This window comes from Typopeltis vanoorti, chromosome 18 (genome assembly GCF_054136105.1).
Source record: "Typopeltis vanoorti isolate ZY-2024b chromosome 18, IOZ_Tvanoo_1.0, whole genome shotgun sequence".
Taxonomy (NCBI): Eukaryota; Metazoa; Arthropoda; class Arachnida; order Uropygi; family Thelyphonidae; genus Typopeltis; species Typopeltis vanoorti.
In genome coordinates, this window is record NC_143566.1 from 6,793,202 (window position 1) to 6,819,376 (window position 26,175).

Sequence of the window (26,175 nt, forward strand, 5' to 3'; positions counted from 1 at the left end):
CAACCAGCAACATGTCTATTGTACTGAAACTTGAAATCATTTACACTCCCCACAGCCACCAACATACTATGGCAAAGCATTCCACTTGCCAAATACACATGTAAAAAATGACTACTCACACCCTTCTTCACCATGAATGTCCTCTCATTCTTTCCATCTTATCCTCCACTCCTTTTATAATTCCTTGTGTATCAATGTGGTAATATCTGTTAACCAACAGGTATATATGGTATCTATGATATCACCTCTTTTCCTCCTATTTGCCTTCCCTCAACTGCTCTGCATTAAGAACACTTCAGAGTTCCAATATCACTTTGATCATTCATCTTTTGATCCTCTCTAGTGTTTCTGCACCAGAATGAAAACTATGTGACCAAATCTGAGCACATTAGTCCATGCATGATCTGAGCAATGTCATATACATAAGCACCTCCGACTCCTTATCCCTGTATGTCAATGTAGTTCTTATCATGGCAACAATATCATGTGCAGTCTTTGCAACACTCGCAACATGCACCGAAACTTTAGTCTGCTGTCTACCATCATTCCAGGTTTCCAAAATTTATCCACTTACTGACGCACTGCATCACCAATACAATATGCAGCCATATATCTCTGCACACCAAAGTGTAGCAACTTGCATTTATTAATATTAAAATTACAAACCCTGTTCGTTTGTCTATGGTAAAAGTCTGTTCAGATCTTCCTCTAGAGAAATATCAGCAGTACTACAAGTAATTTTACCTAACTTTCCCATCATCAAACAACATTTTAAAATCCCAGTCAATCCAACTGAAATATTATTAGCAAACAAGTAAGAAGAGAACTTTGAGGCATGAAAATGCAAATAGTCACCTTCCTTTTTTGAGACACTTCTCCATCATATGCATCATATACTTGCTGGTATTGCTCAGAAAACCAATCTTCAATCCATCTAATCAATCTGTTATCAAATCTCATCTTCTGAAGTTTATCAACCACCTTTTCATGTGGTAATCTATCAAACAATAGGTCTTGTTTTAACACTTAAAGAATATCACTATATATGAATCTCCTTTATTCAACACATTCTTCATCTGATCAGAAAATGTAAGTGGACTGGCAAAGCAAGACTTGGTCTTCACAAACAGCTGTCAACTATTATAGAGAACCTTATGTCCACCCAATCCTGCATTCTATTCCTAACCAGTTTCTCCAATACTTTGACAACAACTGCAGATATACAGGCCAGTTTATAATTGGAAACTTCTGTCATAGTGCCATATGGGGTGTACTCTTTTTGCTTTCTTTCCACTCTTTAGGAACCTTCTCCCAGTCCAAGATTTTTGTTAATAAACCAGGTAAAGCTAACTCTTTTGCATATTCCTCAAAAATATGTAGTAATATGTAATCCAAAAATAGTCTTTCATCCTTGTGAATGTGACATCATAGATAGTTTGAGAGCAGTGGATGATGAGGAGGTGAGACACTGTAAATGAACAGGGAATGTGCCAGGGAGTTGACATCTTGCTTGATATATTTGTATAATGAGTCTTACATTGGGTCAAGTTCCAAAGGAGTGGAAGAAAGGCAAAATTGTACCACTTCATAAAGGAGATTACAAAATTCAACCATTAAATTATAGGTCAATCTGTGTGTCAAGCATTGTGGTTAAAGTGTTAGAAAGGCTGGTGAGAATCAGGATCCAGAATTTGGTTGACAAAAATGGTATTATAATAAATTTCACTTAATCCTTTATCCAAGTGTAAGCAAACAAAGCTTGTGCCTGAAGTATCTTCAGGACTGAGGCAACTCATGGTAAAGGTGGACCAAGCTCTCATCACTCCTTGTCTTAGTATCTTCCATAATACAAAGCACATCTCCTTGTGGACATGTATAATGCTATGCATTAAGGGAAGGGCCACTACCTAGACCGGTTTCAACTTTTATTGAGGTCTCGTCAGTGGGAGCCAGACCCAAAGGTGGTGGGTGATACCAAGGTGAAAACAATGGAGAAGTCATATTTACCTATATGAGTTGCCAAAAGGTATCTCAACTTATTAATAAATTACTCTGGATTTAGAGAAAGATGTTGGAAGTTTTTTCCCCCACTTGGTTATACTATAATACATTTAGTTTGACCTGTACTTGAACATTCAATAAAGATCGAAACTGGTCCAGGTAGTGGCCCTTCCCTTAATGCATAGCATTATACATGTCCACAAGGAGATGTGCTTTGCATTATGGGAGATACTAAGACAAGGAGTGATGAGAGCTTGGTCCACCTTTACCATGAGTTGCCTCAGTCCTGAAGATACTTCAGGCACAAACTTTGCTTACACTTGGATAAAGGATTAAACTAAATTTATTATAGTCTAACCAAGTGGAAAAAAAAACTTCCAAAAATGGTATTAACTTTGACAGGATGAATTTGCTAAGGGAGATCGTGTCTTAGTAATCTATTTACTTATTACAATAAGATGACAGATGCATTGGACATGGATACACAGTAGTATACTTAAACTTTGCAAAGGCTTTTGATAGATTACTGCATACTGCATTTACTGGAATATAACTCGCCCTCACGTTTAACTCGCCACCTGATTTTACTTTACAAAAAAAATAAATTAAAAAGTTTCGAATATACCTCGCACATGAAAAAAAAAAAGTTTAAACTAGCGAGTTACTATCGCCATGATGTGAACATCATGGCAATAGTAACTCGCTGCCTGCAGTAAACAACACACCCTTCCCAACAGCCACTATACTGCAGACGTAAAAAAAACAAGTAGTTTTATTGTATCACTGAATACGGTACAGAGACATTTGCAGGCTGTGTAATATATTTCTCAACAAATAGTGCAATTAGAGACAACTGGGATAAAAACGGCACTAATTGAACCCACAGAAACTGCTGTATAGACTCAAGCAAAACCATACATTGCACTGCCAACTTATGGTTTTGCTTGACACCACCCTATCTTGAACGTGTTAACACTAAGAAATATATAGTGAATGTGTTTCAGATATTATGGAATTCGGTTGAAGAGAATTAGCATTTCAACTCAACTGTTGACTTTATCTTTGGGTCATGCGATCTTTTGTTAATACTGCACCAATCACATGCACACCTTCATAGCTGCTCTATCTTGCTGGACTACCATTGCTGTCCGTTTTGCACCCTGGTTTCATTTCTCATTAGTCATTTGTGAAGGATTGTTAATTATGTATCTCAAGTCTTGTAAATTACTGGTAATTTTTGCTTGAAATAATAGGAAAGAAGATTAATTTTTTTTGGTAGATGACTTTAACATTGCACACAAGGAAACTGCTCTCAAGGCTGGAAGTAGCAATAGCGAATAGCAGCTTCTTGGTAAGTCACACCCATTTTCAGTTTTTTTTCTGAAAATTTTAGTTTCTGGAAATTCCCACATATATCTAAAGCTAAAAAATCGTACTACGATTTTTTAGCTTTAATTTTGGGAAAAAAAAGCGCGAGTTATATTCGAGTAAATACGCTAAGTTGATAGTCAAACTAGAGCGAAATTGAGGTTGGATATTAGACTAGTGCATTGGATTGGAGATTGGCCATCTCACAGGTATCAACAATTTGTGTATGGGAGAGCAATATCCTGGAAGAGGAAAGTCACTAGTGGTGTGCATCAGGTGTTGTTTTAGGGCCTTTGCTGTTTAATCTGTATGTTAATGATATTGGGAAATATTTGAATGATGATATAGTTGTTTGCAGATGATACAAAGGTGGGTAAATATGAGGAGTAGAGCAGATGTGGCTTTACAACAAGAAGACTTGAATAAACTAAGCAAATGAGCATGGGAGTGGAGATGCCAGTTCAATATTGAAAATTTAAGGTTTTAAAATTTGGAAAACAAAGATGGGGTGTAGAATTTACTCTTGGTGGGGATATATTGTTGGAGGTGGAGGAAATAAGAGATCCTGGGGTGATGATGGATAAGGATCTAAAACTGAAAAGACATATTACCAAAATTGAGTGGACAACACAACAAATGCTGGTAATGATAATGAGGACATTGACTTGTTCTGGTTCCACTGTATAAGGTTCTGATTAGGCCATTTGTTTTTCAAATGGATAAAAAGATGTTCAAGAGGCGATTGAACAAAATAGGTTTTGATCTCTTGAATGATCTCAGTCCTGTAATAATCCCTTAGTAAGGGATTGTTATAGGACTGATGTTGAAAAAGTTTTTCATAAAATGGTGGGAGATTGGGTGAGAACAACAGGTCATCCCTCCTGTATAAGGAGGTTGTGAGCAAGGAAGCGAGAAGCATTTGCATGGAGAGTTGTGAATGACTGGAATGTACTGTCTGAGAACGTGGTGTTTGCAGAGAATATGAATGTGTTTAAGGCATGTATGATGAGCAGTGTATGACAAAAGAGACCTACTAGACGAGTATGTGATTCCATGGGATCTTAGGATAATAATAATAATTCCCATAGCCTTATTAGTATCTAATTCAAGCAATACCCAATGCATCGCTGATTCTTTCACTTCTAATTCTCCTCTAATATATTTGCCTCCCTTCTGCATGTTCACAGCATTATTTATACTAGTTTATACCATTATTTATACACTGATAAAGTGCTCATTAAACAACTCCAATATATCCTGTGCTTTGGTGAATTTGTTACTACAACTATCGACAATAGTTATTCCTCCTCTTGCTTGCCACATATCAGAAAAATTCCCAAAATAACAAATTCACTCTCCTTGTTACTACGAGGGCTGTTCGATAAGCCCATGCAAAGTCTAAGAGATGGCACCACCAGTACATATTGAGGTTATTTTTAGTTGCTGGAAACTGCTGGAGGATCACACACTAAATTTCAGTCAGATAGATCTATTACTCTGTGTTTGGCGTTCATTTGAATCGATCAAGTACCATGATTTGTGAAAAATGGATGAGAGAGAATTTCGTGTAGTGATTAAACATTACTTTTTTGAAAGGCAAAACGGCTCAGGAAACCAAAGTTAAGCTTGATAAACATAGTGAGTCTGCACTTTCGATTAGAAAGTTTATAAGTGGTTTAGTAACTTTCGAAGTGGCCATATGAGAACAAGCGACGCTGAACGTTCAGGATGCCCTGTTTAGGTCACTACTTCAGAAATGATTGAAAAAAATCCATGATATGGTGATGGATGATAGAAATGTGAAGGTGCGTGAAATTACTAAAGGCAGCGGGCATCACAAATGACCGCATACATAATATTTTACATGAACATTTACATATGAGAAAACTATCCGTAAGATGGGTGACGTGTTTGCTCACACTGGATCAAAAAGTCAACGTGTGAACTGTTGCAAAGACAGCTTGAAGCTGTTTCAACGGAATCCAGAGGAATTTTTGTGTCATTTCGTAACAGTGGACGAAACATGGATTTATCACTACCAGCCTGAGACCAAGGAACAATCTAAACATTGGGTTGCAAGCGGGTAATCTGTACCAAAGAAAGCAAAAACCATTCCTTCAGCAGGAAAGGTTATGGCATAATATTTCATAGACTTCTTGGAAAAGTGCAAAACAATTACTGTGTATTATGCGTCTTTGCTGGATCATTTAAACAATGAAATAAAGGAAAAACGACCCACACTTCGCGAAAAAGAAGATTCTTTTTCACCACTACAATGCACCCGCTCACTCTTCTGCAATCGTAACCATAAAATTGTTTGATTTACGTTATGAAGTCCTTTTGCACCCCCCCCCCCCCCCCCCCCACACACACACTCCTACTCTCCAAATTTGGCTCCCTCGAACTACTATCTGTTTCCAAACATGAAAAAATGGCTGGTAGGAAAGAGATTTTCATCAAATGATGAGGTGATTGCTGAAACAACTGCCTATTTTGAAAAGTTGGACAAATCATACTATATGGAGAGGATCAAAAAAATCAAGCATCGTTGGACTAAGTGTATAGACCTCAAAGGAGACTATGCTGAAAATTAAAAAATGTCTGTCAAAAAAAATTATGTTTTCTTCATTTTTGCATGGACTTATCGAATTTCTCTCATCATTCCAATCCACATTTTTATAATGAAAAATTTAGGTTTAAGATCACTTTCCTTTTACTTGCCCAATTACTTTGTCTAAACATTTCTTCCTATCTATCTCCTACCATTTCTAGTTCTGACAGTATATCATCCTTAGACAAACAAGGCTTACTTATACCAGTTATTTTTGGGCATACTCACTTGATCAATGATATGAACTTGACACCTTTATGTTTCTGAAACTCACTTTAGTATACAAATATAACAATTGTAATATAAATAACTAACACTGGGTTTATTGGTAGTAAAGATTTGATACTACTAGTTACCTACTACTTTTGCCACGTAAACTAGTGGCTTCATCTGGGTTTGGATGAACACACAAATATAAATAAACAACAAGCTTTGATTATGAATCAATACATTACTTAAAAAAATACCGAATGCATAGGAACCGTTACACAAGTACAATAGAAACACATGGAGCGTGGATGCTGGCACATGGTCAGTCATTGTTCAGTAGGCACATCTGATAGTTAGCAGAGAAATTAAACATGATGTGTGAGAGAGCTTAATTTCTCTGACCATGTGCCAGCATCCACGCTCCACATGTTTCTATTGTACTTGTGTAATGGTTCCTATGCATTCGGTAATGTATTGATTCATAATCAAAGCTTATTGTTTATTTATATTTGCATGTTCATCCAAACCCAGATGAAGCCACTAATTTAAGTGGCGAAACTAGTAGGTAACAACTAGTAGTATCAAATCTTTACGACCAATAAACCCAGTGTTAGTTATTTTTATTATATTAGTTTTGTGGTCAAAAATAACATACTTATCAAATATAACAATTCCCCACTCTTTGAGGCCATCCCACCAACACCATCACATTGCACTCTGGCTGTTATATAGTATGCTCTCTTCCATGAATCCAACCATCCCCATTTCTTTGATCCTGGCTCTGACATTCAATCATATCCCTCTTATCCCCACCTCCTCTTGATTATCTGTCTCCTCCCTTCCTAAAGAACTAAAGTTTTGTGTTTTGGCACAATATGACCTTTGCTGTCCTTGTACCAATAAACCATAAATCAACCAACTCAAGTTATGTATGATGTCACATTCACAAGGATTAAATACCTTTATGAAATGTTCATTTTATATCTCAACCTTTAAAATCTTCTACAGTAGTTATCATTCTACCACTCTGGCAAGCAATGACTGCACTACAGAGTGGATAGCTGGGACTATCTTGAATGCCATACCAGTGTCACAGCAAGCCCTTACTTTCCCTATCCTCACAATAGGGGAGATTTTCAGCCACGGCGATTATTACAGATAAACTCAGTAGCCAAGCCATCTGAAACTACTTTTGTTGCTTTAGTACGTGTCAAAACAGCACATTCACAGCATGAGGATCTGCCTTTCTGGATAGTTACAGGTTATACTCACATAGTAAACAGAATGGCAGGGTGATCCTAGTGATTATAGTCCAGAAAGGCATTTAAATTGGCTATGCTTGAAATAAGACTAGGAGCCAAATGAGATTAAAAAAAAAAAACCTACACTCTTGCTGTTAATTGATGAATTCTGTAAATCCTTTGTATTCTACCATTTATGGATAAATAAACTGGAATTCCACTTGCTTAATTCCAACAGCATTTCATTCTTTCAAAATCACACGGACAAATATATAAGAGGAACAACATCTCTGTGTATGTCTATCATGAATTCAATAAACTAATCCTGTACATTCATCTTTTTTTTTTTCCTGAGAATATGATAGGCCTGTATGACACATCCTTTAGTTGAGAAAAATTCACAAGCTATTATTCTGGTCTGACAGATATCCAGATGAAATTAGACAACACATATTTTATCCTCTTTATTCAAAAATATGTGCAAACAAGTCACTCCATGAAAGTATCAGAAGCCATACTGAAGAGACAACAGAATCATAGTTTTTAAAAGCATTTTTTGAGACTGAGAAATTTGTAATGAAGCTAACATTCATTAGAGGAAACTTATATATTATATCAACAGCACATAATTATTATATTAGCATCAGACTTCCATAAAGTCAGACTCACCACAGGAGGTATACACTATCACACACAAAGCTCAAACTGTGCTCTAAACTAATTCAATGTCTCTGCATTCATAGCAGTCTCAGGAAATGCATTCTACTCACCGATGATTCCCATGCAAACAAATTTTTTCCTCACACCATCCTTATACATTTTCCTGGGATGGTCTCTTGTTCTATCCCACCCCTTCCCATTCTCTAAGACATTTCTCCCATGATAACTTGGTAACAATCCTGACCAACTTATACAGTTTTTCTTACAACATTAGTGTGTGTCAAAATAGGACTTTAGATCTTTTGTTCATCACAATTGTATTATTTCACTTACTCACCGTGGCATATACATGCTGTGTTGTGCTCTGATAATGATGATTATTTATTCAGTGAAATATAAGCAGTGAATAAAACATCTTTTTATAAAAGATGTTTTATTCGTTTGGTGTTGTTAATACCGTTAAAAATAAGTCATGAATAACCATCAACACCTAAGCTTATCTGTTAGATTAAACTTATAACACTGCTTGGAAAGAATCACAAACACCATAACGTGAAGACCAAACAGCCATGGAGCCTTAATGGCTGTTTGGTCCTCCTTTCACTGCAGTGACTGCAGCAATCCTATGGGACATACTTTCCACAAGCATACAATAGCGATCAATGAGAATTTTGGACCATTCTTTCTAAAGGCAATCATGAGGTCATGGGGTAGGTGTCACTTGACTTCACCCAATGCTCCAGTTCATCATGCAGATGGTCAGATGTTCATCATGGAGATGGTTGAGATTAGGGCTCTGTGGAGGCCAGTCAAGTGTGGTGATGTTCATGTCCACAAACCACACAGTTACAGCAGCAGCCGTATGACATAGTCTTGTCTCTTAAGTGAATGTAGTAGGAAGGATTACATTGTCCAGAATGTTCAAATACCTCTCAGAGTTTAATGTTTGTGGCACCACAAACAGAGGTCTGAGACCAAACCAGGAAAAACAGGACTGTACTATCACCACCTCCAAATGCAAATTAGGATCTCCCCATTTTTCCAGGAACTAGAAATTTTATCTGTGCTGATGACCTTGCCATAGCTACTCAATCAAAAAATTTTAAGTCTATTAAAACTACCCTATCACTTGCCTTAATAGCAGCAATCAAGTAAAACCAAACTCCTTGAAAACCTAGACTGGCCTTTTCCACCTTAACAATAAGGAAGCCTACAGATTTCTTGGGAAGGCTCTAATTTAGAAAATTCCTGGAACCCAGTCTACCTCGGTGTGACTCTTGATCGCACCCTTTCATATAAACACACATAGAAGAAACAAAGGCAAAAATGAATGCAAGAAACAACATACTAAGATCTTCTTCCTTGGCCCTTTGCTATTCTTCTGCTGAATATGCCTGCCTGATATGGTCCAGATCCTGCCATGCTGAAAAACTTGATCCAGCATTGAATGAAAGCAGCAGCTTAATTACAGGATGCTTGAAACCAACACCACTAAAAGACCTCTATACTCTGGATGGTATTGCACCTCCTTCAATTCAAAGATCTGCATTCTTAGCTGATGAAAGAAGCAGAAAATGAATGACGAAGGCCACACGCTATTTGGCCAGACCACAATGCTCCAAAAACTAAGATACTGACATAGCTTCCTAGCAGCTGTTGAACCACCACCTAAAAACCCTCCAGGGACAAGACTTCAACAATGGCTTGCACTATACCCTGAGAATAATACTGGTATTCCAACAGCCGAACATTTTCCATGTGGTGCCCACTTGGACTGGAATACTTGAAAAAACCTCAACATACTTCGAATGACAGGACGCTGCAAACAAAACCTCATCAAATGGGGCTACTTCACAGGACCAGATAATTGTGAGTGTGGGACAACCCAGTCCATGGAACACCGTTTTTTTGTCTCCTTCTTCAATCACCTTGCACAAAAGGGGACCTTATATCCTGCACAGAAAGGGAAGTTAATTGCACAAGATACTGGACGAACATCTGACCATATTTATTGTATATGATTTATGTATAGTTTCTTTTTCTTCATAATTTACTTATTATTCCCTGTATAATTCACCCATCAAATTTAAGCTGTTCTCATTTGTAATGTATCCTAATTTGTTGTAAATAATGTTGTACCACTTGTGTTTGGATAGGAAATAAATAAAGCCAGTACATATTCCATAGTCGAAGTTACAAACTCTGGTAAGAGATGTTCACTAGGCATCCACCACACCCATACCCACCTATCTGCTCAATAGTGTGATTCATTGCTCCATAGCACAGCTTTCTAAGCTTCCATGTCCCACTGTACATACTCTCTGCTCCACTGAAGATGATGGTGCATGTTGTTTCAAGTAAGGTGGGGCTTGCATATTGTGGTCCTACCATGAAACCCATGTGTTATAAGCCTCGGTTCTGAATATTTTTGTGCAGATTCGTGTTCCAGTTGATGCCTAGAACTCCACATTCAATGGGTCAGCCGATGAACACTGGTTTTTACATATTATCCTTCATAGCACCCACATATTATCCTACAGTCACATTCGGTGAGTGTGGTGGGTCATCCACTGAGAGCATTGCATTTTTCCTCATTGCAAACAATGGTTATTATTATTATGTGACACCTCCAGGGAGTCCAGAGACTCATAGAGGGAGAGTGTGCCAACAGCATCGAAAGTCCCTTCCAACTACTAACTGTGTGCTCAAACTTGCTTAACTTTTTGTGTGAGTCATTAGTAGCAGAGGCCCTAACAATCGACCAACCTTTGCTGGCTAGTATATCTTCAGTTAAATTCATCCCAATATCATTGACATACAAGTTGAACAACAATGGTCCCAATACAGATCCCTGCAGCACACCAATAGTGACTTTCCTCTTTCAGGATACTGCACCCCCAAATACAACTTTCTGATATCCGTCTGACAGCCATTCACTGATCCAGCCCAGTAATCCATTATCCAAACCCATCCATTTCAATTTATTTAACAACTTGTCATGTGACAATCTATCCAAAACTTTTGCAAAATCTAAGTATATCACTGTATGCTCATCTCTCCTGTTAAACGTACTCATTACCTTGTTAAAGTATACAGTCAAGTTTGTAAAATATGACTTTTCTTTAACAAACCCATGCTGACAATCACAGCGAATACTGTTGTCATCAATTTATTTCAGTATCCTAGTTCTCACTAATTTCCTGAATACTTTAACCACAACTCCAGATAGACATATTGGCCTATATCACCACCTTTATGCAGTGGAACAATTTTATCTTCTTTCTGCTCTTTTTTTGGACGTGTTGTTGTAAGACTTTTTATTAAACAGATATGCCACAGCTGCTTCCAAATCCCTGGAACATTCACTTAAAACATGGTCTTATAGTCTAATGTCCTTATAGTCTAATGCCTTACTGACATCAAACTTATTGAATTCCTTATATACTTCCTGTCCACTCATAATTAAGCTATCCTCTCCTTATGAACTGTTCACTGAATGCCTCCTTTGCAGCAGTTATTATTCCACCAACTTCAACTTCATTAGAGTTACTGTCAATTACTTTGCATGTTTTGTGCGGCACATGAGTCAAAATACTACCAGGTGGTGACATTGAAAAAATGAAGGAACCATTAGTTTATACGGGAATTATGATGAATGAAGTGGAGGTAAATAGTCTATTATGTGAATATATCTGTGGGATTGGATGGTATACCGGCACGAATCTTAAGTGAAGTGGCTAAAGAATTATCAGTGCCCTTGACCATGTTGTTTAATCTGAGTCTCGGGTCTGGTTTAGTCCCAAAGGTGTGGAAAGAGAGGAAAATAGTTCCACTGCATAAAGGAGGATCCAAGACTACTGTTGCAAATTACCGACTGATCAGCATATCAGGAGTCGTTGTCAAGGTCTCTTGGAAAAGTAGTCAAGGGAAAAATATAGGAATGGATTGATGAAAATGAGATACTGTATGGGGGGACAGTAGATTGATAAGGCCAGGGACTTGGGAGTGTTGGTGGATAGGCAGATGAAGTTTAGGGGGCACATTGCAAAAGTGGTTAAATCAGCTCATCGACTCACTTGGTTGTTGAAAAATACTTTGACGAGCAGAGACAAGCAAGTTATTGTACCTCTGTACTGAGCCTTGATAAGACCTCATCTTGACTACTGTGCCCAGATTTGGTCACCTAGGTTTCTTCTTGATGGGGAGGAGGTGAAGAGGATCCAGAGGCGAGTGACTAAGATGATAACAGGTCTATGGAATGAACCTTATGAGAACAGGTTGAAGATTTGTGGATTGCAGAAATTAGTTGATAGGCAGAAAAGGGGAGATATGATTGAGACATAGAAATTGCTAAAGGGTTTCTATAGGATTAATTCAGAGGATATTTTTGAGATCAGGATTGGTGGTGGGAGAACTAGGGGACACCTATGGAAGCTGGGAAAGAGTGTGGTTAGCAAGGGTGTTAGAGCTGGGTTCTTTACTTTTAGAGTGGTAAATGAGTGGAATAAGCTGCCAGAGTCTGTTGTGGGTGCTATGACGGTGAGCGAGTTCAAGGTAAGGTATGATAGATACTGTGAGAATGTCGTATAGTTGTGTAGACATGATGTTTAGGGCCTCCCTTGATAAGTCTAAGGACTTCCTGGAGGCACCCGTAATAATAATAATGATTGTCTTACCATAATCATTCTTTCTTCTACTTGCCACATATGCAAAACACTCTGTAGAGTTTTATTTGGCCTTATTTGCTCATACTGCACCTCTGCTTTCCTTAGAACTAGTCATCTTCATCAACTACTCTCTGTACTTCTCATGCAACTGACTGTTACCATTATTAATCTTGTGCTGTCTCCACCGTACCTTCTTCTAGATTTCATGCTTAGTCACTTCATTCATTTGATCTTCAGAATACATTCACACATCGATGTTGTTAAATATCTCTTGGTTCTCATGTAGCATTTCTCCCTCCTGCTTAACTTCTCATTCCATGCTATAGCTCTAAGCTGTCTTTTAAGCTTCTCATAATCTCAAAATACAGCATTATATTTATTTCCACATATATCCTTTCCTCACAGGTGACACCTTAAAGTCACTCTCACTACTCAAAATCACATCATCCTGATGATAAGATCTAACACCCTCAATCCTCATGTGCCCTCCCTTACATACTGCCTATGATAGCTGTCTCTCAAGAAATCCATTTTCATTATACCCAAATATGATCTCTTCATTCTAATCCAATTTCCATAATTAAAATCATCCATAATGATCACCTTTCCTTTGTTTGCTAACTCAAGATGCTTATACATTTCTATATCAGTATCGTCCATATTCTCTGGTCTATAGCAGCACTGAACTAAATATTTCTTCCTGTCAATCTTCACCATGCACCATACTCACTCAAAACCTTTGCCACTATTTAAATCTCACATCTAGATGAGGACATCATTCGCCTGCTATCAACATCAGCACTTCTCCCTTCCTTCTTGTCCTTTCTATCCTAATGAGAAACATCATTCCCTTCCATTTCTATTCCCATCAGGAATATGATCCTTATCCAACCATGTTTTACAAAACAATTTTTGGACGAATAAAGTTAATCAGTGAAGCCATTTCACCTTCCTTATTTCTGATGCTCCTTGCATAGTATATGAACATAGAAAATTCATGTTGAGTTTTATAATCAGTCCTATCCATGTTACTTGTGATTTCTCTATACCTACCCATTCTGAATTGCCTTTATCACCACTTATCCTATATGTCACATAAGACTCAACTGCCCCTTTATATCCATGGTTATCTGATTACTATGCTGACCATCCCCATACACACTTGCTACTACTTCCAACATCCACTCTCCTTATACAGTGTCTCCCTGTTAACCCCCATTTACCATTCTTTCCATGTCTATCTTGCATTCTTCTTCTCAAACCATTATCTCTCACACTACTATTATTCCCATTTACACCCACATTAATCTCACTTATTCCTCTCTCTCTCTCTCTCTCGATTTTTTGCTTCACGTTTTTTTTCCTCTACTCTCTTGCTCACATTACTCATTACATCTACTTCCAACAGTTTCTCTAATGATTCACACCAAATCCATTTAAATACAACCTTTTGTACAAATCCATCTTTTCCTCAAATGCATCCCACACATTTACAAACTCCACTCCCTTCTCCTCACACAGCTCTGCCTCTTATATAGATGTTACAATTAGGATAGGTTACATGCTGAGCTACAAATTATGACCAACCTCTGGACTCATGGTATCAGTATGAATGGGAAAGATAATCAAAAAAGTGATTAAATGAGGCAGTATTGGAAGCTATCTCATAATGCAAAGCACATGTCTGTAAGGATACGTGTGCTTTGCATTATGGGATGCTAAGGCAATTGATGTCAAGTCATTAGTCTCTATATAAAAGTAGCCCAGTTGTGAAGTGGCTTCACATGCAAACTTTGTTTTGCTTACACTTGGATATAGGATGAAATCAAGAATATAATTTCTTGGCATCTTTAATTTATATCAGATGACTTGAGTCCAGTTAAGGTAGAAACACAGAAATGCAATAATGGTACTAATGTCCCATGCAGCAAAGAGCTTGAGGCTATCTGGCTTGAAGTGGAGACTAATAGGATAAAACATATGGTGGGATGTTACTATACACATGGCAGTTCAGTTGCTGGGGGCAATGTAATGCATCGCCAAATTACTCTGATAAGTACTAAATGAGTAACCATTATGGTTGACTTAAATTATTAAATTAACCAATCATAAGATAAGAATGAACAAAATTTTACTGAGTTACTGTGAAACAACTTTCTCAGGTAGCATTTGAAAGAAGAAACTCAAGGTCAAAGAGTGTTAGATATGATCACAGCATTAGGAGGGATGTTTAGGGATCTCAGTTAATTATATGACTATATTACTACTGGTTGGTGACAGTAATCATACCATACTTTCCTGGGAAGTAATTCATTATATAATGTTCTAATTAGGATAAGTTACATGCTGAACTGCAAATTATGACCAACCTCTGGAGAATACTATCTTGGGACCCATGGTATCAGTATGAATGGGAAAGATAATAGCAGTGCATGAGAATTTTTCAAAAAAGTAATTAAATGAGGCAATATCAGAAGGTATCCCTAGAGTTTGAAGAACAAATAGAGTGGGAGTGAAATAACATGCATCTTTATTATCATTTCAGAGATCCATAAGAAGAATATGAAGTGGAATAAATATTATGAGAGGAGTTATGAAATATATAATTAAGAGTTTTGTATGAAAGCTATATCAGAATATGAAAAGAAAATAACTATGCAGACTAAAGAAAATCCGAAAGAAGTTTACTGTTATGCCACAATTAAAACAAAGAATTGTGGAAGAATATCTTTGCTGAATATTAATTGATTGTGCTCCCACAATCAATTAATAAGCACTCACTTTCCTAAGATATATCAAACAGGTGTATATAACATGGTACACAGAGCTGCTATTACTGCATTGGATGAATGGATAGATGTACATGACTAAAAATTCGCATGTATGCCATAGTAATTAACTTTTTAATAAATAATTCATCTTAAGTATCATAAGACATGATCAGTACAATTATTAAACAACAATAGGAATTATATTAAAAAAAAACCAGTGTGCATGCTTACATTGGAATCCCTCTATGTATATAGCATGTTTAAGGATTGAACAAACATTTACATATTAAAATGTTTATTACTGTGGCATACGTGTGAATTTTTAGTTATGAATACTCCACAGGTTTTACTATATAAGAAAGAGGTACATGAGAATGATATTAAAGAGCAGTTGCACAACCTGGATGAGAATTCAACAATTGGGGCAGATGGAACATCAGCACATGTGCTAAAGGAATGTTTAGCCAAATTGGCTAGGCCTCTGACATGTTTGTATATCAGGAAAGATACCAAAGGATATCTTTCCTACTGACCTACCAGTATCCCTAGAGTGATGCCAAAGATTTTAGAGAAGTGGGTAAGAACAAGCTGTACCTGCAAGGAACAACATGGGTTTAACAAAGGGAGGAATTTCATAAGATACAACATGGAAGACTGTTGCATAAACTGAAGAATGACTTTTGGAACATAAACTCTTGACTTAGATAAGTGGATAGTTCACAATCAGGCAACAAAAAGTGGTATGCGGTGAGTGTAAATTTGTCAGGTGACCAGTGGTGTCCCCAAGAATCAATAATTGGACAACCACAAAAATGCAACCTCTAAAGGAAAGAATATAAAGTTCCACAAAAAATTAAAAATAACAGTAGAATAATATTTAACAAAGTGGATAAGGGGAATGCCACTGTAGTTTTAAATTAAATTTTAAACCAAAAAGATTACATGGGTAAGCTTGCCTCCTTACTTCACAATCGCTCTACCTACCTTCCTTAAGACTATGATCCCACCAATACACATCAGACCATTTTATAGGCTCATTAAAAAGATCACCAATAATTAAAACCATATAAGTCTAGACACCCCACCCCCAAAATTCATAAAAAAATGGTGCCATTGCCATTACGTTCCATTGTGGATGGCATTGATTCACCCACATACAAATTAGCCAAAGATGTAACCAAAGTGCTCGCACACTATGTTCTGGCAATACTCTAAGCATAAAAAACTCAGTCCGCTTTAATGCCAGTATAGAAAACCTCACATCCAATATACTAATGAAATGGTCAGTTTTGATGTTTCCTCTCTGTTCACTAATGTCTCACTTAAAGAACATCTGAGCCTTTATCCAAGCTATATTTCCTCCCGATATCTCAGTCCTATTGCAGTTCACTATGAACTCTATTTGATTTGGGAAGGAAAATTCTACAAACAGATAAGAGGACAGAAATAAGTTCTCCACCCACTTCCCCAACTACTTCACTGAGATCTTCAAAGGGAAAGTCTTAAACTCTGCCTCACTTAAACCCACTGTTTGGCTTCTTTGATGTGGTCTTCATTTGGCAACATGGGCTAGATACTCTCAACATTTTCCTAACACATCTTAACAATCAACATTCCTGGATCTAGTTCACCTTTGAAAAGGAAAACAAGTCTCCCCTTCCTAAACAATCTGAGTACGTGCCAGCCTGATAGATCCTGGCATTTTAATTTACAGAAAACCCACCATTCCATATATTCAGAGGATATCTGAAAAATTAACAAGTCTTAAAGAAATACAACCACTTACAGACAACATAAAACATTAGCATCCCTTATCTGTTCCACCAAAGACTGGCCACATTCCCTAGACCTGCAGGTCACTTGCAAACTGTTCTACAATGACCAAACAGGCAGCGAAGCCAATATCAGAATTTCTGAACACATGGACTACATCTAGTTCCACCAATACAGCCACTCTGGACTTGCTGACCATACTTTGGACACCCACCACAAAATACTCTGGAAGAAGGCCACTCTATTACACCACAGCAAATACAAATATGAATGGCTATTCCTTGAATCTGCCTCAGCCCTAAAAAACTTTCCAAACCTCAACAAATGTGGGTACATGAAACTGTCCCAAATTTGGGAAGCACTCATTCTCAGATCTTCAGCCCAACAGCCAAGACCACTCAATCTAGCTCTGACTTTGGTTGCCTTTCTTCAGCCTCATTTGCCCAGTGTTAGTACATGCATGCACATATCACTGTTTTTGTGATCCCTGATGATAGCATTGTAATGTTGCCAAAATACAGGAACATAATAATTAAAGTTATTATAATTAATATTTTAGTATATGCTGTTATTTCCTGAAAAATAATAGTTATGAGCAGTGCTTTTTTTTTCTGGGCGGTACGCAGTACCGGCACCTTTTTCCTTAAGTTTTTAAAAATTTGCGAATTATTGACAGCAAAATGCATTATAAATATTCTGGTAGATGGTACTGTGTTCACGAATCGAATTTTCAGTTTTGATTACTCATAAGTTGGTACCCTGCTTTCCTGTTTCATAGGTTGGTACGCAACCGGAAACAGGAAGTTGTGATCACTTCCGATTGCTTTCAATATCAGTTTATCAGTTCTATATTCACTCTGCAACAGGCAAGTGTTCATTTGAGTTTTGAATTAATCTAAGTTAAATCAGCAATCATTATTCAAAATGAGTAAAATAAGTAGTTACTTTATGCCAATGAGTGAAAAAAGGAAGGCTGAAGAAGCAGAAATTGTTGAATCAAACTTGTGATCCTATAAAACAGAAAACTAGCACCAAAAATACACTTGGTGAAGAAGAAGATCACGAAACAAGATCGAAGATCCACGTGGTCAAAAGGAAGGAGATTCTGATAATGATTGGCCCGAATGTTGGACACTTTCGCAGAAAAATGACTTCTGCGAGAGAAATAGTGGCTGTATGTCAAGAATAAAATGTTGGACTGTAAAGTGTGTCGTGATGTCAGAAGTCTTGCTGCCAATAAACACATGGGAATGAAAATTTCAACGGAGTGGGAAAATGGTAAAATCAGTTATTTTAAAGAATCTCGCAAATAACAGTTAGTGTCATTAAGAAAAAAGATTTATGATCATAAGGAGAGTGCAGCACACAAAGCATGCCAAAAAATAAAATCTGAAGCAAAAAATGAAACATTAGTGAAAGTTTTCCTACTTTGTCTCATAATTAAGACGTAACAGGAAAAGTGTGTCGAACCGCTTACAAAGCTGTGAGGAAAAATCAATCACTTAACAACTTTGAAGACAAAATAAATTTACACGAACTTAATGGCCTAGACATGGGATATATTCTTCATTCTGCAAATGCTTGCATTAACATTGTGAGCCATATTAATTTAGAAACATTAATAGACAATATAGTGAACTCCAAGAACAAAATATCGTTACTTATTGATGAATCGACAACTGTGAGTAACACAACAACATTGATTGTTATTGTTCATGTAGTTCTTCCTGAACTTTCGGCTCCTGTGAGTCTTTTCCTAGATTTGATCGAATTATCAGATGTAACTGCTAGAGGAATAATAAACTCTTTAATTAGTCATCTTGAGTGTTTAGGATTATCTGAAGATTACTTAAAGAAGTATTTATTGTCTGTAACTTGTGATGGTGCAGCTGTGTTGTTTGGTGTACACAGGGCCGTTTCAAGGTAACAGTGAACCTGGCGGCTGTCAGGGGCCCCATTCTCTTATTGTGAACTAAAATGAAATTACTAAAAAATTAATTAAGAAACAGCATGGTACAGTCACGATTAAACCACCTAAGTTTAATGGGCATTGAACATGAGATTTTACAAAATATTAACTCTGATGGCTTAATACAGGCAGTAACGCCGGTTGCCTGCATGTTCTTTCTTACTGTAGTTTGGTTAACAAAGAAATGACGCTAGCAGGCACTGTAGTGTTTGAGTGTTTACCGAGCTACTACGACGTATATGTATCAAACCTAGTTTTAATGTTGAATCTACCTAATTGTTCTATTTAATTTTTTTTTTATGTACATACATATTTAAATCGATAAAGTACGTAATTACATACCATGTCTGATAATAGAAGTGCAGAAAAATTAGCAGAACCTGATGTTAAGAAGGCGTGGAAATCAATCACACTTGAAAAGAAGACGGAGGTGATTCGAAGAATGGAAGATGGGCAGACACGTGCTAATGTCTGTAGAAGCATGAACTTACCTCCATCGACTGCTACTACAATTATGATAAATGCAGATAGAATAAAACAGTCTGCGCAACAATCTACAGAAGTACTAAATGCAAAACATGTAAGTTATAGCAGGGGTAAACTTCATGAAAAAATTATTATCATTATGGGTGGATGACTTGAATCAGAAAAACATTTCTCTGATGCAATTATAACTGAGAAAGCAAAATCAATTTTTGAGGATATTAAAAAGACAGATGGAGGCGAAGAAACATTTTTAGGAAGCAAAGGTTGGTTCATGAGAATTAAGTCTCGAAGCAAGTGTGCCATAGTGTCAAATTATGTGGTAAGGTGGCAAGTGCAGATGTTGCGGCAGCAGCTGCTTTTCCTAAAGAATTTCAAGACTGTGTAGAACAAGGAAGTTATCCTCCTGATTTCATTTTTAATGTTGATGAGACTGGGCTCTACTGGAAAAAATTGCCATCACACACCTTCATTTCCTGTGAAGAACATTCCACTCCAGGTTTTAAAGCTGCAAAAGATAGACTTATGTTTTTGTTGTGTGCAAATGTCTCCGGAACTTTGAAGCTTAAATCAATGTTGGTGTACCATTCACAGACACCACGTGCCTTCAAGGGTTTAAAATCCATGCTGCCAGTCTATTGGAAATGGAACAAGAAAGCTTGGGTTACACAACACGTTTTTATAGATTGGTACACAAATTATTTTTGTCCTACTGTGCTTCGCTTCTGTAAAGAAAATGATTTGCCAGCCAAGGGAGTGCTTCTCTTGGATAATGCCCCTGGACATCCTCAAAATCTTGCTGAAGTAAGAACGCCATTGGATGTCAAGGTTATTTACACGCCCCCAAACACAACATCGCTTTTGCAACCGATGGATCAGGGGATTATATCAATCTTCAAAGCCGATTACTTCTGTATAACATTTATGGAAATGGTAAGAGTCTTGGACACTTCAGGAAAAACTATTAAAGACTATTAAATTTGGTGGTCATTCGATATTTTGAAGGGCATTAACAACATCGAGGCAGCTTAAAATGACATGTCAGCAAAGTGTTTAAAAGGAGCATGGTGAAAACTTCTTCCAGCATTTATGCACGATTTTGAGGAATTAGAGCAGGAGGAGAATGTTATTGAAGATGTTACCAAGCTTGCGCGAGGAGTGGGATTGTACGATATTACAGCTGAAGATGTGACAGAAGGCTTAGAGAGCCATGATAAACTGCTTTCCAATGAAGACTTAAAAGAATTAGCTGAACAATTAAGTCAACATCCACAGGAGGAGAAAGAAAACGAAGAAGGTCCTCTGAGAGATATGAAAACGGCCGATTTACAGCATATCCTTGCAAGCATAGAGACATTAACTGATGAACTCTGCGAAATGGACCACGATTGGGAACGGAATGCGAACATAAAAAGGAGTGTAAGCGCATCTATTCGACCTTACACTGAACTCCTTAAAGAAAGAAAAAGAAAATCTAGGCAGAGTTAACACTGAATACTTTTAAAAAAAATGCAGGTGATCCGAAACCAGGAATTTCAACATAGAAATATATAATATCTTTTCGAAGTTTCATATTATTTGTATATAGTTTTGTTTTCGTTATTAATAATTTTATTTTAACAAATATATATGTATGTATTATCAAAGTTAAATATAATAATGTTACATATACTTCCATGTGCATATTTTTTGACTGCATGGAACATAACTTCATACCTCCCATTAAAATGAGTTTGTTTTAAGCCAATTCAGTTTACGCCCATTTTTTCAGGAACAGAACTGAGGCGTAAATCAAGGGCTGCCTGTACATGATTTTGCCACATCAAAATGTAGAAAAGTCACTTTATAATGTTAGTTTTGCTATGGGGAAGCGTGTGAGTGGGAAGGAGTGAATTGTTGTGTTGTTTTTGTTTTGAATATCACCTTCACATCCACCAATGGAATTACTTGGGACTTCAAATCAATGAGTATCTTATTATTATTACTGAACATTAGGAAATGTGATAGGAAGCCTCACATTTTTTTTCCGGCCGGGATCCCAAGAAGGTGTTGATTGCCTTGAATTGTCTGTTAGTGACACAGTGAACAATGTGGCAGGAGTGAATCATTTTAAGAGTTTCATGGACAAACTTTATGTGACTTATCATGCTTCACCTAAGAATGCTAAGGAACTTCAGAAATGTGCAGCGACTCTAGAACTTCAACTTCTTAAAATTGGCAGAATTTTAAGCACTTGCTGAGTTGCATCTAGCTTTCGGACTGTTTTTGCAGTGTGGTAAGACTTTGAAGCCCTCATCCATCACTTTCTAGAGGCAAAAGAAGACAGCAGAAGAAGCAAAACAGATAGCTTTCTTTATGAGGGCCTTTTAAGAAAAATAACGTCATGCGAGTTTGTTCATGATTTGGGCCTTATGTGTGTGATGCTCTCCAAGAACTTAGTGAACTAGGTCTAGATTTACAAGAGAGAGAAATATTGTCTTGTACAAAGCAGACAGGAAGATAAAGAATACAGTTCAACTTTTTTGAAGAAAGAATTGAAAACCCTGGTCCGTACTACAGTATTTCTCTTCAAAGTCAGAAGAACATGAAGTTCAAAGGGAGTGAGCTCCACAAAAATGAAAGACATAGTCTTGCAATAAGTTCATTTGCTTTCTATAAAAGTCTGAAAGAAGCTGTTGGAAAGCGTCTGCTTGAAGATGCTGATTTGCCTGAATGTGCTAAGATTTTAGATTCCAAGTATTGGCCAGAAAATCCTGGGAAACATCTGACATTAAAACATTAGCATGCAAATTTCGCTTAAATGAAAGAGAAGCAGTTCGTGGTTTCCATGAATATCTTCAAGAAAATAAAGTCCCAGACATACTACTTCCTCTAAAGCACACTTTGGGCACAATTGCAATATCTTCCAGTGAATGTGAAAGGGGTTTCTCTCAGACGAATCTTATAGTAACTTCATCTAGGTCATCTCTGCTTGTACGGAAAACTTCTGCACTGATGTTCATCAGTATAGTAGGACCTCCTCTCACTCAGTTCAACCCTAGCAAATATGTGGACGCATGGTGCTCTGTGGTTGTTATTCTGCAGTTGATACCAAAAGAAAGAAGCAATCTAGAGACGACGAAGGTATATCAGAGGATATGTTAAAAGTGTGGAAGTTGCTGTAATAGCATCTTCATGGTGAGTACCGGCACCTTTTTTTCAAAAAAAAAAAAAAAAAAGCGCTGGTTATGAGTAACCAACATATAAGCCTATTTGCCAGAAAGACACCTCGTGGTCAATTTAACATCCAGTCAAACTGCTGGCACTCTTCAACTGTTATCAGAAGAGTTCCTTCCATACATAGCTGAAAACTGTTCGACTGTCATGGATTCAGGCTACTTCACCTGCAGTAACCAGTTCTACAAATAGATTGAAGAAAAGTTATGGGAGGCCCCCCCCCCCCCCCCCCTTTTCAGCTGCACCAGCCAATTTTTGCTTAAAACATCTTGAGAAATCCCTATTTCTCTTCAGTACAACTCCAACCTTCCTTTTGGGTACGATATGTGGTTGAAGAATTTTACCAGATTAATACAGAAGGAATTATGAAATGAGTGGATGGTATGGCAGGAAGAATGACACGTCAACCCTGGATGCTGTATAAACATGTGGCGAAGTATCTGAGTTGTAGATTTTTTACACGAAGGGTCATAGTGAGTAGAAAGCATTACCGGAGTGAATTCGAAATGCAAGGAGTGTAAATAATTTCAAGATTGAATATGAAAGACATGCTGCTGGTTGAGTGGGCCCTCCCACGATGAGTCTGCTGACTCCATGGAAGTTATTGCATTAATAATTATATATACATAATGCTTTCCTTCTTGCTATATGAACGATTTCCATAGAAAAAAAAATAAACAGTCAAAAATTCAACATGTCAAATCAAATTCCTGGAAACAACTGTTAAATTATTACTGTTCTAAAATCTGATAAACATTTGTTCTTCTATATGAGGAACTTAATTTATCAAGTTCCAAAGTTCCTTTAATTTCTTATGCAACTATCACTCAGGTTACAACAATAATAATTATTATCATTGTAAGGGCAACTCAAAGGAGTCTGAAGATACATCGTGGGAGACCCAAACTATCTTTGTGTGCAGGGAGAGGTATCTATCATACCTCTCCCTACACATTAAGAGACAAATGTGCTCACAACTAACTGCAGTAACCTATTACATTCTTTCACCACTATCTAAACAAAAAAAATCTAGTTCTCACACCCCTATTCTAATTACACTCTTACTCAACTTTGGCTATGATCTCTTGTTCTTCCCCCAATCTAGCCAAGTGCTGAAATATTTCTGCTTTATCAGTCCTATAAAACCTTTTAAGTAACTTAGAGGTTTCTATTATATCCCCTCTTTTTTGTCTATCAACTTCTACAAACCCTCAGTCTATAATCACAGAGAGCACTGCACAAACCAAGCACCATCTTGGTCACTCACCTCTGGATCTTCTCCACCACTCTCATATCCAAGAAACCCAATTAACCAGATATGGATCTTCTCCACCACTCTCATATCCAAGAAACCCAGTTAACCAGATATGAGCACAGTAATCCAGATGTATAAAGAAGAATAACAACTCCCTTATCTCTACTTGTTAGTGTGCTCATCAGTAGCCAAGTAATCTTATGAGATAGCTTGGAAAACATTAATAATATGTCCTCTAACCTTCAGCTCTCTATCTACTGCAACCTGAAATCCCTAGCTTGATCTTTGTTGAAGTACAATTCCATCAATATGGTATGCAGCTTCTAATCGATTCATCTCAAAAAAACCATAACTTTACATTTCTCCACATTAAAATGACATCAGTTATCTTTTACTCATACTGACAGACTATTTAAATCATCCTGCAAGCTCTCCAAATTGCCTTGATTAACTATTACTTTATCTAATTTTTAGATTGTAACTGAAAATAAATAAATCATCATGTATTACTGAATTACTGAAATAGAGAGCCAAAGGCTTATTTATCATACATGTCCTCTAGGAGATGTGCTTTACATTATGGAAAATATTGAGGAAAGTGATCTGGAACTTACTCCACCTTTACTACGAGTTGCCCAGAAGGTTGCTTATGCTTGCATCTGCTGAAACTTTTAGTTTCTATATATTCGGCACAAAACTCTAGTAGTTTCTATATTCAGCTATGAATATAATGTTGGATTCAATATTTATCATACATGTCCTCTAGGAGATGTGCTTTACATTATGGAAAATACTAAGGAAAGTGATCTGGAGCTTACTCCAGTTGCCCATAAGGTTGCTTATGCTTGCATCTGCCAAAACTTTTAGTTTCTATATATTCGGCATGAAACTCTTGTATGTAGTTTCTATATTAGGCTATGAAATAATGTTGGACTCAATATCCACTTAATTTGTACCAGCATGTATTATATTTGCAGTGTTTTTTTCTTTATGTTTCATTGCTTGTTTGCCGAGGTCTGGAGAGTCATTTTGCTTGTTATCGTAGAATATATGCCGATAAGAAAAAAACTAAAACTGTTCAAACGATTCTTGATAACTTCTTTTGATAAAAAAAATTGCAGTAAATAATGTAGGTACAAGTATTTATTAAACATTTGCTTTGCATTCATTTTTATCTTTCCTAAAAGAGTACCATATAAAACAAATTATTAACGTTACCATTGATTATTAGATTTGATTAATGCGATTTTGATACATGCAGTAACATCGAGGGATTAATTAACTGCGTTAATCAAGGGACTTTCAATGTTTGCAAACACCAGTGTACTCAAAATGCCTACTATTCAGGAAGTTATCTTTGTGCTCTATTGACTACTCGAAGATACTTCTTACTTTCCCTGATCATTAGTACTTGCATATTATACTTATAATTACAGTTCTTTTCCATTGATGCTTCTTATGATGTGGTGCCTATCTTGAATTCTGTAGTGAAAACAGTTGGGAGTGGGGGCTTGCCAAACCAGGCAACCCTGGCTGGCATGTCATTTCATCTTGTTGTACCATCACTATCTTTTATTTTAAGCTAATACAGAATACAGTTTGATCAGCTAAATCACAAATAACCCTTAACTTTCATTCAGTACCTAATAAAGGGTGCATTGCTAGAAAGTGAGAAGTGGACATGAGGAAAGAAGCTCTGGTTGGTTCTCTGCCTTCCTTAAAAAGACCAAGTGGAGGTTTCCACCCAATTATCTAGCTTTGACTTCAGCAACCGCAAAAATATCATATAAAAATATAAACTATCATATAAAAATATTTTAAAATAAATATATGATCATGTATTTTGCCTAAAACTGTGGAAAACTCGTTAGTCATCCCAATACCAAAAATGCCAAACCTACTGTTTATGTTAAAGAACAATTATCTTAATGTGTAATGCCTTGAAATTAT